Here is a 17,517-nt window from a genome sequence, read left to right on the forward strand (position 1 = left end):
GAGAGAGAGATAGAGAGCTCGAATTATATTATATAATGAGGAAGTTATCTTAGGTGGACACCTGGGAGGATACGTAGTGAAAATGTGAAATGTGTCCACAGATAAGACTTTGTATAGACACGTGGGAGGATAGTCTGTTCAGTGTTGTCGCACGTAGAGAAAAGAATCTGAATGCTGACTCCTCTATCTCTTTGTACTGGGGTGTCAATTCGGTCCACCGGCCCACAAACCAGGCCTGGTCCATGAGAAAACCGAGGGTTACTTGAGTCAATAAATGTTTTGGGTTTGGCTCAAAATTTTCAAAACATATTAAATTCGGGTCAGGAAAGTGTACTAATGACCAGCCCAATATGGTTAAGCCCAATAAAATATTTTATACGTGTACTAGGGTTTTCCGTGTCTATAGTTTTTTTTCTCACATAACACTCCATCAACCACATGAACCCACGTGTGTTGAACGCATTCCTAACTTACAAAAGTATCCTTGTTAATTACAAAATTACCCTTCTTACTTGCCGTGGCACACACTGAAGAGTCTATTGCTGCGTTTGGAAAAGCCGTGTGAAGGCTAATTTCATCCGAACACGCTCGGTCTTTTGGAACTTCAGTGTTTGGGATGGAGTTGGGACTCTTTTTAATTGCCGATTCCTTCGTCAAAAACAGCCGACTCTCTCGACTTCCAACTCTTCAACGAGTCTCCGCAACATCACACGGTTCTTTCGCAAAAACAGAGTCTCTCGACTTCCAACTCTTCAACGAGTCTCCGCAACATCACACGGTCATCTCTCTCTAATTTTACAATCAAGAAATCATCTCTGCAACTCCCTCAGGTAAGTAATTTTTTTTTATTTTTCAATATTCGCGTGTTAAAGCAATCCTTCCCACAGCATGTTATTCATCGAAAATTTTAAGAGAATCTAGAAGGAAAAAAAAAAAAAAAGAGAAAAAAGAGAAAGAAGAGTAAAGTCAGAAATTTACCTCCATTCACCCATTGATTTCAATGCTCACTCACCCACAAACCTTCGGTCTCAACACCATTGTCATCTTCTCCAACTCAATCGAACCCAAACTCACCCTCATTCTCTTCGTTCCAACACCTACAAGAGCATCATATTCATCTCCCTCACTCACTCATACTCACCATTAACACACAAACATCATTGTCTTCTCACCCATCACTCACAAACCTTCATCATCTCATCTCCTTTTAACTCCAAATGCTCAGCTACACAGCAGCACCGCAGCCATCCATTAATGGCCAACGCAATATCAACACCCTCTCTCACTCACGACTCACCCATGGAACCCATCTTCGTCACACTCAACTCACTTTTGGGCTCTCGACAACACCCACAAGATTCACCCACACAACTCTTTGAATCTGTATCGAACTTGAGACAGCAATGTTCTCCCACAACCAAAGAAACATGTGGTTAGAAACAGAGTTAAGAAAAATAGAGTTATATTGCCACACCAACTTTTGTTAACGCACACCAACTTTTGTCTAATAGTTGACATTGACCTTTTAGTTGATTTAAAGAGTTGTGTGGGTAGGGCTTGGGCTTGCCAACTTTTGTCTTATTTTTCATCCATGAGATGGATGACCCTCATGTGGAGAGTTAGAAAGTAGTGGTTATCAAAGAATAAAAAAGTTTGAATTACAATTGCCTTTCAATTTCAAGAATTTGTTACATGAATATCATTTTGAAATTTTTAGAGAGTTGTATGTTAATCATTTGTAAAGAAACTTGTGTGCAGTTTTTTTTCTTTTTTTACACCAATTACAAATACTAGATCCACATGAAGGGGTAGGAGCACGTCAAGTTGGTCAAACTACGTTGAACCCTTGAAGGGTGGCATTGAAATAGGTATAAGAGGATGACCTCAATGGTCAATTGCCTTGGATTGGGTCTTAACAAACTAATGATAAGATGGTAAATGTCTTTTGGGAGAGCGAAAGGTCAAGGTTTGAATACTTGCTCAATAAACACCATCAGCAACGGCAAGAACTCCCCCATTGTAACCACTCACTAAAAAAGCATCTTCTCCACCTCTGTCAATCTTAAGAAAGACCAAAAGAGATATGCAAGTGAGATGCATTTGACAACAAATCAGTAATTGATGCAAACATGGTAAACATTGAACTTTATTACAATCACACAAAGGAAAAAAATTGAGGTAAATAACAACGAATTGCTCGAACATAAATCCAGAAGACTAGAGTTTCACAATGGTCACTCTACCTTATTTGGGTGTGGTATGAGGTGAGAAGATGTTTATGACTTGGAATCACCTTTATTTTATTGCTTATTACCAAAGTTGAATTAAATATGTGATGGGTTGTATTATGTAATTATAAATTGTTGTGTTGGATGCGAACAGAATGAGAAAAAATTGGGGGGGGGGGGAGAGGATAGTAAGACTAGGCTACCATATGTGAACTACAAGGTTACAATCACATCTGTACTCAGGCCCAAAGGGCTCTGATCCGTTGGTAAGTGAAGGACCAAGCAAAATTTGTATTTTACAATGCCTTTTTGAAGCCTTAAGTCTCCTCTTGATGGGCCATTGGGCATTTTGAAAGAAACTTAGGCCTAGCCTACCCTACGGGTGTTTGGGCTCTCAGGTTCGGTTGGTGTTTACATGTCTTGATTGTTGATATGAATATTGTACGAGATGAGATTGCTCAACAAATTTATAATGCCATATATACATGATGTAAAATTTTATTTAATTATTTATTTGATAGACATTATATATGTTAGTATAAAAAAAATGAAATTGAATTTTTATTTTTATTTTTTAATATTAAATCCTATGTTTATACTTATTGTTAACATATTATTACTTATATCAGATAAATAATCTTTTTTTTAAATATTATTTTTTATTTCATCCAGCAATTTTTAGACAACAGGTTACCAAACAGTTCAACATCTTAACAGCACAGTTAGACAGTATGTTACCAAACAATATACTCAATTCAGCAAGTTACTTCAGCAACAACAACAACAACTTTCTCTCAGCTTCAGCAACTTAATTCAGCATCAGCAACTTTACATACAGCTTTTGCAAACGGAGCATATGGCCACTTTGAGCAAAAAATCACTCCCTATCGTACAGATATCCTCTAAAATTTAAAGGAATTTTTTTTAATGAATCCACGTGTATTGAACAACATCCCTAATTGACAAAACTACCATTGCATGCTTAACGTGGCACACTGAAGAGTTTATGAGAAAAAAAAAAACCACGCCCAAAAGAAGACAAATAATAAAATTTGAAAAATATTATTGAAAAAAATGGTAAAAAAAAAAATAATAAAATTGGAAGTTATACTTGAATTGAAATGGGGGGAGGAGAGTTCTTTATGCATAATCAAACATGTATTTTTTATATATTAGGGTTTAGGCAAAGTACCATGCACCTCCATGTAATTTTTTTTTCCTTTATGTACCTTTATTTTTTCTTTAACCATCAGACTCTAAAATAACATAAAAGTGACCAAGATGGTTGTCTCATTTATTTTTTACTTTTTTAGTTATATATAAATATATTCTGTTTATAAATGTATTATTAAAATTGATTATTAAAAAATAATATAACACTAAAAATTGAAAAATCTTTTTCTATGATATTTTTTGTATTTTTTTGTGCTATTTGAGAATTTGATTATGAAGAAAAAAAAAAAAGGAAAGTTAAAGGAACTTGTCATGATTTTGGAACTTAATATTCAGATGGCACAATCTTGATTGATAGACATTTTTTAAGTATAATATCATTAGACATTAATAATCCTTCATACTCATCTACAAAGAAATTGTATCAATAGGGGAAGGATATTTTATTATTTTAATAGAATAGTATAAAAAAAAACATCAGTAATGTTTTATTGAGTTCAGTAACTTAGTGTTGGCGGGATTTGAATCCAAGTCTTTGATATCATCACCCGAAACTTTTACAAACTAAACTTGTTGGCACATGCAAAATATTCTAATGGTGTTAGATTTTGGGTCTAACATTGTAGGATAAGATAATCATCATTTTATAATTTATTATCAATCATCGTAAAGGAGAGTTAATCTAATGACATGAAAAAAGCCCATATTCTACGAACCAAGGCATCAAAATTTTTATTGCAGAACTTTGTGCTTTCGACAGGTTGAAACCGTCAAATTAATGGAGGATGGGAGAAATCCGACGGCTCTAAGCTGTTGAATCTAGGGAATTTAAAAATTTTCAACGACCCTTGGGCCGTCGAAATTCGATTTCTAAAATTCGTGGGTCTTGGCCCATTGAATTTTTCCGGCAATCACTACAAGAAAATCAACTTTTAGCGATGGAAAAAATCGTCACTAAAACCTTGTAGTGATGGAATATTTGTCCGTCACTCAATTAACGTTGTAAGTCTATATCACTAAAGTTTTAACTAATGAATCTAACTACCGTCACTATTAGTTAGTCTATACTGACGAAAAAAACTTGTCGTAAATGATAAATATATATGTATAATACAGAACATTAAATTTTCAGTAGTGATAGTATTAAAAACCATCACTGTAATTTTATAGTGATAGAAAATGCAAAAATATCTTAAAATAACAAAAGAATATCTAATATCAACAGTAATAGTGTCCTCCAAATCACAAATCACTGATATGTATATGATGAAAAAGATGTCTGAAAACAAAGAAAATATCTAATATCAACATTACTAGTGTCCTCATAATCATAAATCACTAATATGTAACAAAGAAAATAGCTAATATCAACAATAGTAGTGTCATCTGAATCCTGAATAATAAATCACCAAAGGTAACCTCTGGAGGCTGAGTGGAACCCATAAACTCAGATATAGAAGGCATAGAATTAGACATAGAAAGAATGCAGCTCAAAAACAAAGGTGGTCAAAATTTTAATTTGGACAGCCATCTTAGCCTCAGTAGCCTTCCTATCTGCACGCTCACATTCTAAAACTTCTCTGTCATACTCTCAGCCATCTTCATAGCCTCATACTGCATAATACGCGAGCCATAGATATCAGCACACGTGACACCTAACCCAAATCCGCGAATGCGACCACCTTTATCTTTTCCAATGACTTATGTAAAGATTTAATTTCTTAAAGTGCTACTTATTAATGATCCTTCTGACTGTTTTTAAGTTTTTCCTCAACATCTGACTAAAATTAATCAAATAATATAATCAATCACATGTAGTAAATTTCATAAATGACAAAAATTTATTTGATTAATTATATAATTATAGAATTTATAAATAAAAAGGTAGATCATGCTGAAACACTAGCTAAGACCTTATTTATAAGCTGTACATTCTTATGTGTATGAGTCAACCTAAACATCTTCACCCGGTCTGGTACTTGTCCATTGGGATCTGCTACCTTCTATTTTAATAGAAAAAAAATGGTTGTTGGTGAGAATAAACAGGCATCCAAATTATAAATTATTTAATAATATAATCAATTAAAATTTTATATTTTTACTCACATGCTCCTCGCGCATATGTGCATAACTTTTAGTCCCTGAAGTATGGATCATTGTATGATTCACTCGATTTATAGTATTTATTGCACTTCTTGCCTATAAATAATCATACATGCATTAATTAACTAAAATATTAAATTTTACAATTTGCAAAAAAAAAAAGGTAAACTCAAAATAATTATTTGTTAATCGTTACTTATTCAAATTTTCATACCAAACTCTCTTGGGACCCCAAAAAAGTTACGAGCGATGCCCACTACTTAGAATGCACCCTATCGATAGTAATAGCCAACCACTCAACATCAGAAGTAGATGGAACATAAAATTTCTTTTTTAATTGACTTTTCCAATTTCGCCAACTATCTGAGAGTTTTTGTAATTACCATAATCTGTGTCAAATTTGAATTTGATCTGCAGCATATTCATAGTAAGTAATACACAACATGATAATTTATAAATAAAATATATAATAAACATAATAAACAATGGATTAGGTTTGGATCGGATTGATACTAAGTAACCTTGAGATGCGAATGAAATAAAGAAAAGAAACATGATTAGATTTAAATGAACAAAGAAAGTCCTCGACAGTAGGAGAAACATAGAATATATACTATATAAAGAAGAATCCATAATCATTAAATGCAGGCTTCCATGGTGTAAGGTGCATTTTTTCCAAATAAATCAGTAAGTTCTAGTTTTGTGCATAATACATAATATAAATTTAGAAAGAACTTGTTGTTTTCCTTTGATGCTTTTATTATCATCTTTCTTAAGAAAAGTTTTGGTGTGGATTTTGAAACCTCATACCCTCACAGGTATGTCTATCAATAGATAGTGTTTGGATGGATTGATTCTAAATGCATACTAATCCAACAAGGAATTTATTAGATTCAGACCAAATTGGATCTGTCATTTTATATTTATATTTCAAACACAATGCAATTGGATTTCTATCTAACTAGGAGATGGGTTGATCCAAAATCGATTCAGTAAGTCATCAAATTGGATTCTTATTGGACCAGGTTTTCATTGGAAATCGAATCCTTGACCCAGATCAATAGTTATTTGGAACAAATAGCAATTTGGTTTATGGTAGGAATGTTGTGCCCAACATCAAAATTATAATCTCTCTATTTTTAGAGTAACAAAGGGTGAGGGACACATTATATAACATTTTATCTTTTCAAATAGAGATCCACAAGATAAGCCACTCACACTTCTAACAAACAAAATACATGTAATCAAATAATCCAAATGTATTAAATCAAATAAAAAAAACTTACCCAAACAAGAGATTAAACCATTTGTCATACATTCCCTCACCAAAAACATTACTAACAAAGCAACATCTTCCCAACTTCTAAAACAAACATTAGACATAGTTATGTCTCTCTACATATTAATCTCAGGTGACATCATATACTGTTTAGAAACACAAATTTTTTTTAGTATAAATAGATCTTAAGGTCAAGTAATTCTATAAATGCAATCAAGCTTTAAACATCGCTGGTGAATAAGCATCTTAGCATTGATGAGTTAATTTTGTATGGAATAATTATAGAAAAGTAATTCTCAAGTCTCATTAATGAAAGCTTGATAGATATATATAAAACCTAAAAAGTAAATAAACATAAATGCCCTTACATAGAATTAAACTAAGCTAACTAAAGAGACTACATTATTTCCAATACTCTCCTTCAAGCTGGAGCAAATATATCAATTAAACCCATCTTAACAAGATGAAAGTTAGCGACGGAAGGGCTAATAGACTTCATAAGCATATCTGTAAGTTATTCTGAAAAAGATATAAAGACTGTCTGTAGAGCACCAAAACGAACTTTCTCCTTAAGAAAGTGAACATCAACCTCTATATGCTTGGCTATCTCATGAAGGATTGAATCAAAAGCAAGCATGATGACAGATTTGTTATCACAAAACAAAGTAAAAGGGCCAAAGACCAGAAAACCTAGCTCCATCAGTAAAGATCTAATCTAAATAAACTCGCAAGTACCAAGGGTCATATCACGATACTCAGCTTCAGTAAAAGAACAGAAAATCACATATTGTTTCTTATTTTTTTATGAGATTAGATTATCACCATGAAAAATACAGAACCCAAAGGTAGATCTCCTATCTATAAAAGAACCAACATAATTTGCATCAATAAAACAGGACAAATGTGGTTGAACAATGGAGAAATAGAAAAATCAAATATCAGGACAATATTTCAAGTATCGAAGAATACAAAAAATTGCATCAAAATGAGAAGTACGTGAGGCATACATAAACTAACTAACCATACTAACCGTTGTAGACACCCCATTTTTGCACTCGCCTGATTAATCAACTCGTCAATCCGATTGCAATGATTCCCAATGATGGATGTGTATTCCGTTGCTTTATTTTGTTACCAGATGTGTTTCAGAAATCCGGATGAGGTATCTCGAATTGACAAAACCTTAGAAACCACGCTACGCTAGAAAAATACGACCCTAGAAACATAGAAATCATCATCTTGTAGACCAAAAAGAACTTCACGATAAAAATCACTAAAAAATTACCAAATTATCAAAATACCCCTAACCTCAAAACAACCCTAGAGCCTACGTTACGCTTAGGAAAACTTTCTCGAACACATAAAATAACAAATCGGAACCAAATAAATCATTTCACCAATTTTAACAGAATTTGACAAAATTACGAAAATGCCCCTCATAAAGTTCACAATCATTTCACACAAAAAATTTCATAAATAACACAAAATAATATTTCCATTGAATTCCTTACGAAAAACCGATTCTAAAACATCCTAGAACATTAAAAACCAACTTGAAACGTGAAAAGTCCTCTCCGGGGGCAAAACGGTAATTTTACAATTTTCATAATTAAAAAATTCGAAATTAATAAATAAAATATTAAATAATTAAAGTGAAACATTAATGAAATTAATTTAAAATTTTGAACCTAAAAAATCGATTAATCGGACTCTCAGGCAAAATTGTTGAGGGTTCGTGGGATATTTCTTTAAGGACCCCTCCATTTGGGGGTCCAAAGAATTAAAGAAATAATGGAGGGGCCTTCTCCAAAAATTTAAAGTAAATCAAGCAAGACTGAAGTCAAGGTATTAAAGTCAATCAAGTGAAACTGAAGTCAAAATTAAAGTCAATTAAGCAAGACTAAAGTCAAAATATTGAAAGTCGATCAATTAAGACTAAAGTCAAAACATTAAAAGTCAATCAAATAAGACTAAAAGTCATAATAGATATCTAATTAAATAATAACTCTATCTAATAGAGTTCTAACTTAAAAACAATTCTACCTAAAACAATTTGAATTAAAACACAATTCTACCTAAAACAATTCTAATTAAAACACAATTCTACCTAAAACAAGTTAAACTAAAACACAACTCTAATTAAAAGATCTCTAATTAAACACTAACTCTATCCAAATCAACCCCTAAAAACATCTATAAATAGAGGTGCTCACACCCTATTTTCGTATCAAATCATAAACCCTAAGAGAAGTAGGTCTAAAAGCCCCCCTAGCCTCCCATAAACCTTGGTTTTGGAGCCCCAACTCCTTACCTAACATCCCTCCTTCAATTTTAGTCTAGAAAACACTTAAAAGCCCTCCAAAAACACTCCCAAATCCGCAACAAACTTGAAGAGTTCAGATTCAGAAACAAGGAGATACCTTGATCTAGGAGATCCGAAGTCAAATCCGGAGACAGAACGAAGCAAGGGAATACGGTACAAGGAGCTCTTTTGTCAGATCTGAGGGAACCAAGTCCTTGCCATCGGAAAGGTAAATTTTTATTTTTATTTATTTTTATCTAGGTTTTAGCAATGTGATATATTTGGGAAGTTAGTAGAGACCGGCTTTGGTCGGGCGGGGTTGGTGCCTAACACCTTCCAACCCCGTAACTTGATCCCCGAATTCAGATTCAGATTTTTATGGTAGATTAGTTATTTTTATCCATGTTAGAGTCAGTTTGGTTCCTAGACCATAATAACTAGGTGGCGACTCCCAAACCTCAAGGGTCAAAAGCGGATCCGCGCACCCCGCGGATCGAGGGCGCTTTCAACCGCCAAGGTCAAATCCAATATTATGTTAATCAGATAAATTAGACGGCCTACAAGTCTCTGATAAGAAGAAGGATCAAGTAATAAATTACCATATTCGGCATGAAGATGATGATTCTGATCCATAGGAAATGAGGCAAAACAACAATCAAGCATTTAGTATCTTGAAGGAGATCCAGTGTGTATTTGCACTGAGATAATGAAATAACATGACAAAAGCAGGCCACTTCTATCCTCAAGAAATATTTGAGGGAACCCAAGTCCTTAACCTCAAATGCACTATTCAATAACATCTTTACCTTGTCAATCCACTATGCATCGTCTTTAGTTACTATAATATCATCCACATAGACCACTACAATAGTGTAACGGCCATCTACTATTGGATAAACAAAACAAGTATGATCTGAATGACATATAGAAGACTCCATAAATAAAAATGACCTCAGAAAAATCTTGAAACTAGGCTTGCAGAGGCTGTTTTAGACCATACAGAGATTTGAGAAAGCAATATACTTTCCTAGAATACTCCCCCTAAAGGCGACCTGAAAGGGGGGTCCATGTAGATAGTCTCAATCAGATCCCTTTTCATAAAGGCATTTTTTATATCAAATTGGTGAAGAGGCCAAGAATGACAAGCAACTAAAGAAATGAGGAGACAAATTTGAGAATTTAGTTATAGAAGCAAATGTAGTACCAAGATGTTTTCTTGGAGTCTGCGTAAATCTTTTAGCGACTAGACGGGCCTTATATCGATCAACAATGCCATCCGTAAGCTACTTGACAATGAAAAATCATTTACAACCAATAGTCCGTTCCTAAAAGGAAGATGAACAAGTTCCAAATATGATTTTTTTGCAAAGCATCCATCTCAACAGCCATGGCTTCAATCCACTTAGGATCTTGCAAAGCCTCTGATACAGATTGGAGCACCTAAATAAAATCAATAGCAACAAGGTAGGCTTGATAAGAAGAAGAAAGCCCCTAATAAGAAACAAACTAGGCAATAAGGTGATCAGTAACGCTCATTCGCTTACCTTTGCGAAGTGCAATAGGTAAATGAAAATCAGAAATGAAAAGAATAGGTGTTAGAGTAGAAAATGATATACTTGAGTCCAAGGAAAAGGTTGGCAAGTCCAATGAGAGGCAAAGGCGACTATAATAAACCTTAAGAAGCGAAAAAAAGGAAGATGGATCCGATAAAAGAGAAAAATTCTACAAAGAAGATGAAGGTGGAGAGAAAACTGGAGAGTGGAGAGGATAGTACTATAAAAGAAGGATCCTACAAATATGATGTAGTACGAAAAAAATGAACATTTTCAAAAAATATCACTCAAATAATGCATGGCTTATGAGAAAGAGGGTCATAATAACGATACCTCTTTGACATAAATAAATAACCCAAGATAACACAACAAATGACTTTGTCATCTAAGTTTGTGTGATAGGGAGTTCTATCCTGAAGAAAATAAGTACATCCAAAGACTTTGGATGTAATGGGAAAGAGAATGCTATCAGGTCAAAGGACATGAAAAGGAACTTGTCCTCCTAAGGTACGATTCGAAACGTGATTAAAGAGAAAAATCACAGTAAGGACTGTCATATTCCAATATAACTTGGGAACATGCAAACCTCAAAGAAGACAATGGATAATGTTCATGAGGTGACGATTCTTGTGTTCTACCACCCCATTATGTTTAAGAGTGTAGAGACAAATCAATTGATGAAGTACACCATGCTCATGTAGGTGGGATCGAATCCCATCAAAAAATGTATTCCTCTATGTTATCATACGAAAGATATTTAATTGTGGTGTTATATTAGGTCTGAATCATTTTAAGGAAATTAACAAAAATATGGAGCACCTTAGAATAATAACAGATCAAATAAACTTAAGTACAACGAGAATAGTCATCAATAAATGTAACATAATACTTATGACCATTAACCACAACCAAGATCCATTTCCTAATCCAACCTAAGCCTAAGACAAAGCCTACCTTCTAACCCAAATTCAAGTCCATTCTTTTAGCCCACCCTTAAAGTCCATAGTCCATAACCCAAGTCCATTACCTTAGTCCAATACCAAGTTCATTCCAAGCTCATTCTTTCACACCCCCTCAAAAGATTACACATGTTGATCTCCCATAAGCCCTCAATACCAAATGCATCATCTAATTGGAGAGTCAACTCTTCCTTGTGAAAATTCAAGAATGCCCTTCCTAAAAAGGTTGGTCAAACCAAAAAGATTCTTGGGTCTTTGGTAATAATTTATAAAGTTGAGAGAATTTCCAATCATGCCCTCAAAAGGTGGGAATCTTTAAGTACATATATGGAGTTCTCTCATTAGTCCATTTCAAAATTATACTTCCACCCTTGATTTATGTGTTATTTACAAATAAACCAAGGTCTAATTTTCACCTACCACTTCACCTTTACACATGTCATTCTCCTACTCACCCTCCAAAAAGTACTTTTGTTCTCCTATTGGTCCATTTCAAAAATATACTTCCACCATTGCTTTATGTGTTATTTACAAATGAACCCAGGTCTACTTTTTACTTACCACTCCACATTTACACATGTCACTCCCTTATTTACCCTCCCAAAAGTGTTTTTGTTCTCTCACCTCTATTTACCAAAAAACCAAAGACCAAAGAATGCTTTTAGGGTTTCTTCACAAATGTCATCTTTACCCCCATACAAATGAAAAATTCAAAAAGAAGTAACCTAAATCTCATGTCCATTTTCTTTATTTTTAGGGTTGGACCACTTTATCCCCAAAAGTTTTCCAAAAACTCAATAAATACCTTCATTTTTTAAGAACAATTTATACTCTCAAGCCCCCTTCTCTTAACCTAAAACTCTAACAAAATTTCTACTCATCTCTCATCTCTCAACATTCAACTCTCTCAACCCTTAACTACATCCTTCAACTCTCAAGTTCATCTCTTAAGCTCAAGTTCATTCAAGACTTCCAAGGGGATAAGGTGGGATAATAGTTATTTATTTATTTTTATTTTTTCTAACTTATATCTTCTTTTTCTATCCCTCTCTTTTTCTTGTTAGAAACCTTTAAGATGTGATGGAAAACCCTCATTCATTTCAAGTAGATTGAACCTCAACCTTGGGCATGGAATGCTTGAGGCGGCTTGGTCGAAAGGATGGAGGTTGAAGTCCTTTTTAACCCATTCTCATATCATGCATCATAATGTACACTATGCACACACATCACACATGTTTGGCCATGATGAAGAATTGTATAGCTCTCTTGATGGGACTAAAACACTAAGTTTCTAGCTAAGCATGCATACATTAAGGTTATGGATCTAAAGGAATTCCATCCATAGAATTTTTCTAAAATCCTAAACCAACATCTCAACTCATGCAAAAGTGTGTTGACTCCATAGAATATCTTCTCCATAAAAAATTTCTTATGTCAACACCAACATTAAATCTTCTTTCAAAGAGGTACATATTCACTAAGTGCACACACCCACTTCATGCATTTCATGCAATTTTGTTATGTTAATCTTTTCAAAAAGTGGCCAAATCTCAAGGTAACCACCTTAGGTGAAGAGAATGGGGTGCTTAACACCTTCCCCATTCTCTAACAGAATCCCCTTACCTAAATCTATGGTAGACTATACCTTTTCCAAGAATGAAAGTCACTACAATGCTATGAAAAAAAATGATTTTCAAAAGAATCGATTCAAGTGCCCATTAACACCCATTTCCAAAAAAGAATGGTGGCGACTCCAAACAATGTAGCATAGAGGTTCAAGGATGAACATTCTCATGTCTACATACAGTGAATAGGAAAAAAAGTTACAGAGCAATTTAAAGATTTGGTAATGTTACTCACAAATAAAAGATTAAAAGATAGATTAGAAACATGAAATACAGAGTCAAGTGAAAAACTAGAAAATAAATGGATGGTATTATTGTTGATGATAGGAGTAAGGAACTCATCAGTAAAGCGAACCTCCTTATGGGTAGCAAGTAAAATAGAAGAAGTAAAATAGTTAGACTTATCGATCATATGATCAGAAGCACCAGAATCAATTACCCAAGTCAGAAGAGTAGAGCTAAACTGAGTAACATGGAATGCAGAAGATGTACCTTGGGGCATAGTAACTGATGTCACAGTTAAGGATGAGTGAGTATGAACATAGATCTGATCTTGTATAATAATAACAATATGAGTCTGAAGTTGTTGTAGATCAATAATGCTAATAGAAGCAGAAGTATCAATAGAAGGAACTGATGATGACTCTACAACTACAACGTGGGGAATCGACTGTCCCAAAAAGGGAGTGGAAGATGATTGCAACAAATGGGGATATAGTTGGAAACAACAAGCATTTTCATGGCCAGGCTTCCTACAATGACTGCAAATTAGGCCACTCCTTTTACCACGGTTAGGGCCTCTATTCCTAGATCCCTGAGGACGGGAGTTAGAAGAACCTGAATTGGCTAATAGAGTCATCTAATCTGTAGTTGGAGTAGAGATAATACTAAGATCCTGAGTTTGAGACGAAATGACATGACGATAACACTCATCATTATCAATGTTCATAAATATCTCAAATAGAGAAGGTAAAGGAGTGGTATTAAAGATCTAGGTCCAAAGTGCCTCAAACTCAGGATGTAAACCCATGAGAAATTTGTATGTCTGATATGGAGCAATCCTTATAACTATATACTTGGCTACCTCTATAGACAGTTCAACTATAGACTTATAATCCCATCAAAAGTGATTAACAAAAATTGGACGGTCCACGATTCTTCAATTTGTAAACTAGGGTTAGAAATTTCAAAATGAGCTGATTTTTGGAGATGATGATCTCTTCATCGTAGAGATCATCCTCACAAAAAATCAGCTCATTACAAAGCTTCTAACCCATGTTTTGAAAAATGTTTGGCAAACTTTAAGGTTGCTGAACCGCTTCCTATATACATATATATAACCTAAAAAGTAAATAGACATAAATCCCCTTACAAAGAATTAAACTAAACTAACTAATGAGACTACATTATTTCCAATATGTATCCTATGAGAAGAAAGTACCTAAGTGATTTGTTAAATGTTGTATTCTACCAATCCCAATATAATTATAAACAAATCACCATGGAAAAAATTTATTCATATAAAAAAAAATTATACCTTAACGACCGTCCATGCATGCTCTTTCTTCTCTCGTGGCATCTTTCTCTAATCTGTACAATCAATAGGTGTCATGCTCCCATCTTGTGCTAACATGCCAATGTATGATGCTAGTTGTCTCTCAATGTCCCCAATCGCCTGCCAATATTCATTGAGATGAATCTTGGGGTGCACTCTTTGATTAAAAACTTGGATCAACTGATTAGGGCGTCAAGTCCGCCGAAAACCTATATCGTGGAATAATCATTAATAAATCAAATAATAATAATCGAAAATAGTATCTATAATTTTATTAGAAAAATAATTAAATGTTCCAACTATATACTTACCAGACAATCTTGCATCTAGCTTGGGTGTCTTAGATTTTTCAACATTGATTGCAATCATTTTTGACAATTTTTTATCGTGAATGATGAATGGAGAATGATATACTCCTAATTTTGAATATTTAGATACATTTTTCAATTTATTTCAATGATTCATAAGCAAAAAAAATTTGACAAAAGAAGTTGGGATTCTAAATTTTTTGAAAATTTCATCTTTGCTTTTGATTCGAGTGTCTATTTTGCAACTATAATATATGCATTTTAGATATTTCAAAGTCCAAAAAAAAATATTATAAAAAACCTGGATCACATTTATAATGTCAAATTCGTCACTTTTTATTATCGAGTTCAACATTTTTATTGTCGAGTATGACAATTTTTATTGCAAATTTAACATATTTTAAGAGCTATTGCAGTGGATATATCCATTTCTATAGGTCAACAATAAAAATTGCTGAATATAATTATTGAAATCAGCAATTTTTTATTGTGGATTTCTTTTATGTTTGCAGGCTCCTCTTCTTATAGGATGTGATGTAAGGTCTGTCACAAATGAGACAACGCTGATCATTCGCAATAAGGAGGCCATTGATGTTAACCAAGGTATCACTTGTGCTTTCTCTCAACTATTCTGATGTATGTGACATATTCTGATTTTTCCATTATATTTTATTTTAGAGTTTTTTTTTTTCTTAATCAGTGAACTTGTCTTCAAATTATTTATAACTACCTCAATCCACTTCATTTGAGATATTTGTCTCACCCTTTTAAAATTGCAAAATTGTATAAAGGTTAGGATTTTAAAAATTATACCGAATCAACAATTGAAAAATATTTATTATCTTTTCAAGATAAGATTATTGGGGATATAGTATAATTTTCATAAATGTGATTCATAGTTTCAAGCTGTTCTTTTAACAAAAATAAAAGAAGATATGTTGTGATTTGTGAAGCCTAATAGTATTAATCAACAAGGAGGTATAGTAAATCAAAAAAGAAATTTTCCTAAGGGTATTTTTGTAATTTTATGATTATTATGTAAAATTCTGTGTTTATGTGCGTGATTTATATTTTATTTTGATTTATTTTTTGGTTTGATTGTTCATTTTTTTTCTCACCAAGATACTCATAGATAAGAAAAAGAAAAAGAAAAAATTATATTATATGAATCACAAATATTTAAATAGTTTTAAAAGATAATTATTTTCTATCATAAATCACCAAAATCAGTTGAGCCATCTGATTGTCCTCCAAGACCAAGACGACTCGCTCAAGACATCTCGGATGAGTTTTAAAACCACAGGGTAGAACCGCCATCAAGGGCGGATTTAGAGTGGGGGCAATGGGGGCACTTGCCCCCATAAGATTTTTCAAACTTTCTGTAGAGTAATGAGCTATTGCGACAAATAATAGTCACGAATAAAGAAATTTGCCGTAATTGCCCTCACACTTTGTTTTACACTCTTAGTTGCCCCCCCCACAAAAAAAATTACAATCTTTGTTGCCCTCAGAAAAAAAATTTCTACTCTTTAATTGCGCTCACATGAGTAAAATCATGGCTCCGCCCCTGACCGCCATCCATTGTGCAAGATGATAAACATGGAAAGAAAATAGATGAAATGATGGTGGTCAATATTTTCCCTTAAAAGATCATTCATATCCCTACTCATTAATTTGATTGTTGTTTTTTAATCAAGACTGTTGTTTTCGTTGAATGCCATGTGGACCCCTCGGGTGTTCAAGCCAGAGATCTTTATTATTTATTTTAGATTATAGAGATGTATTGAATAAATGTGCATCAGTCACACTAAATACCTATTGGTATACATCATTAGATAGCAAAATTGTACCTTATGGGCCATAAGACTGGCAATGGACGGATCCAGGCTGGGCTTTGTTGAGCCCTAACTTGGCCCTAAAGAGAGATGTACCTTGGATTATCCATATATCTCTATCCTAACTCAATTAAGCCCAAGTCTGATCCTAACAGGCCCTAAAGAATAAATTAATACACTTTTCAATAGTATATAGCCGATGGATTTTGCGGGTCCAAATTCCATTTATAGTTTAAAAAACAGAATATGTTTTAGCTAACTTTTGTTATAAAATCATAAATCTAACATTATATAATGAGTCAACACGATTTCATCCAATAAATATATTTTTAGTTCATTAAATATCTTAAAATTGTGGATTTTAATTCTAAATTATACTAATTTTCTTTAACTTACAGATTTCTAATTTGACTCGAGTGAACAAATTGGATCAATTTCATTATGGAATTCTTAAGTTCTATGATTGCGCATGGAAAAAGGATTTTGTATCCACTCCCCCCTCCCCTCAAAACAAGAACAAATTGGTACCCAAAGCAATTTTCCCACCTCCTAATATTATTCTTTAAAAATCACCTATTTCTCAATCCCGAGTCTTTA

The sequence above is a fragment of the Akebia trifoliata genome, chromosome 3 (genome assembly GCF_017979445.1).
Source record: "Akebia trifoliata isolate Shusen 1 chromosome 3, ASM1797944v1, whole genome shotgun sequence".
Lineage (NCBI taxonomy): Eukaryota > Viridiplantae > Streptophyta > Magnoliopsida > Ranunculales > Lardizabalaceae > Akebia > Akebia trifoliata.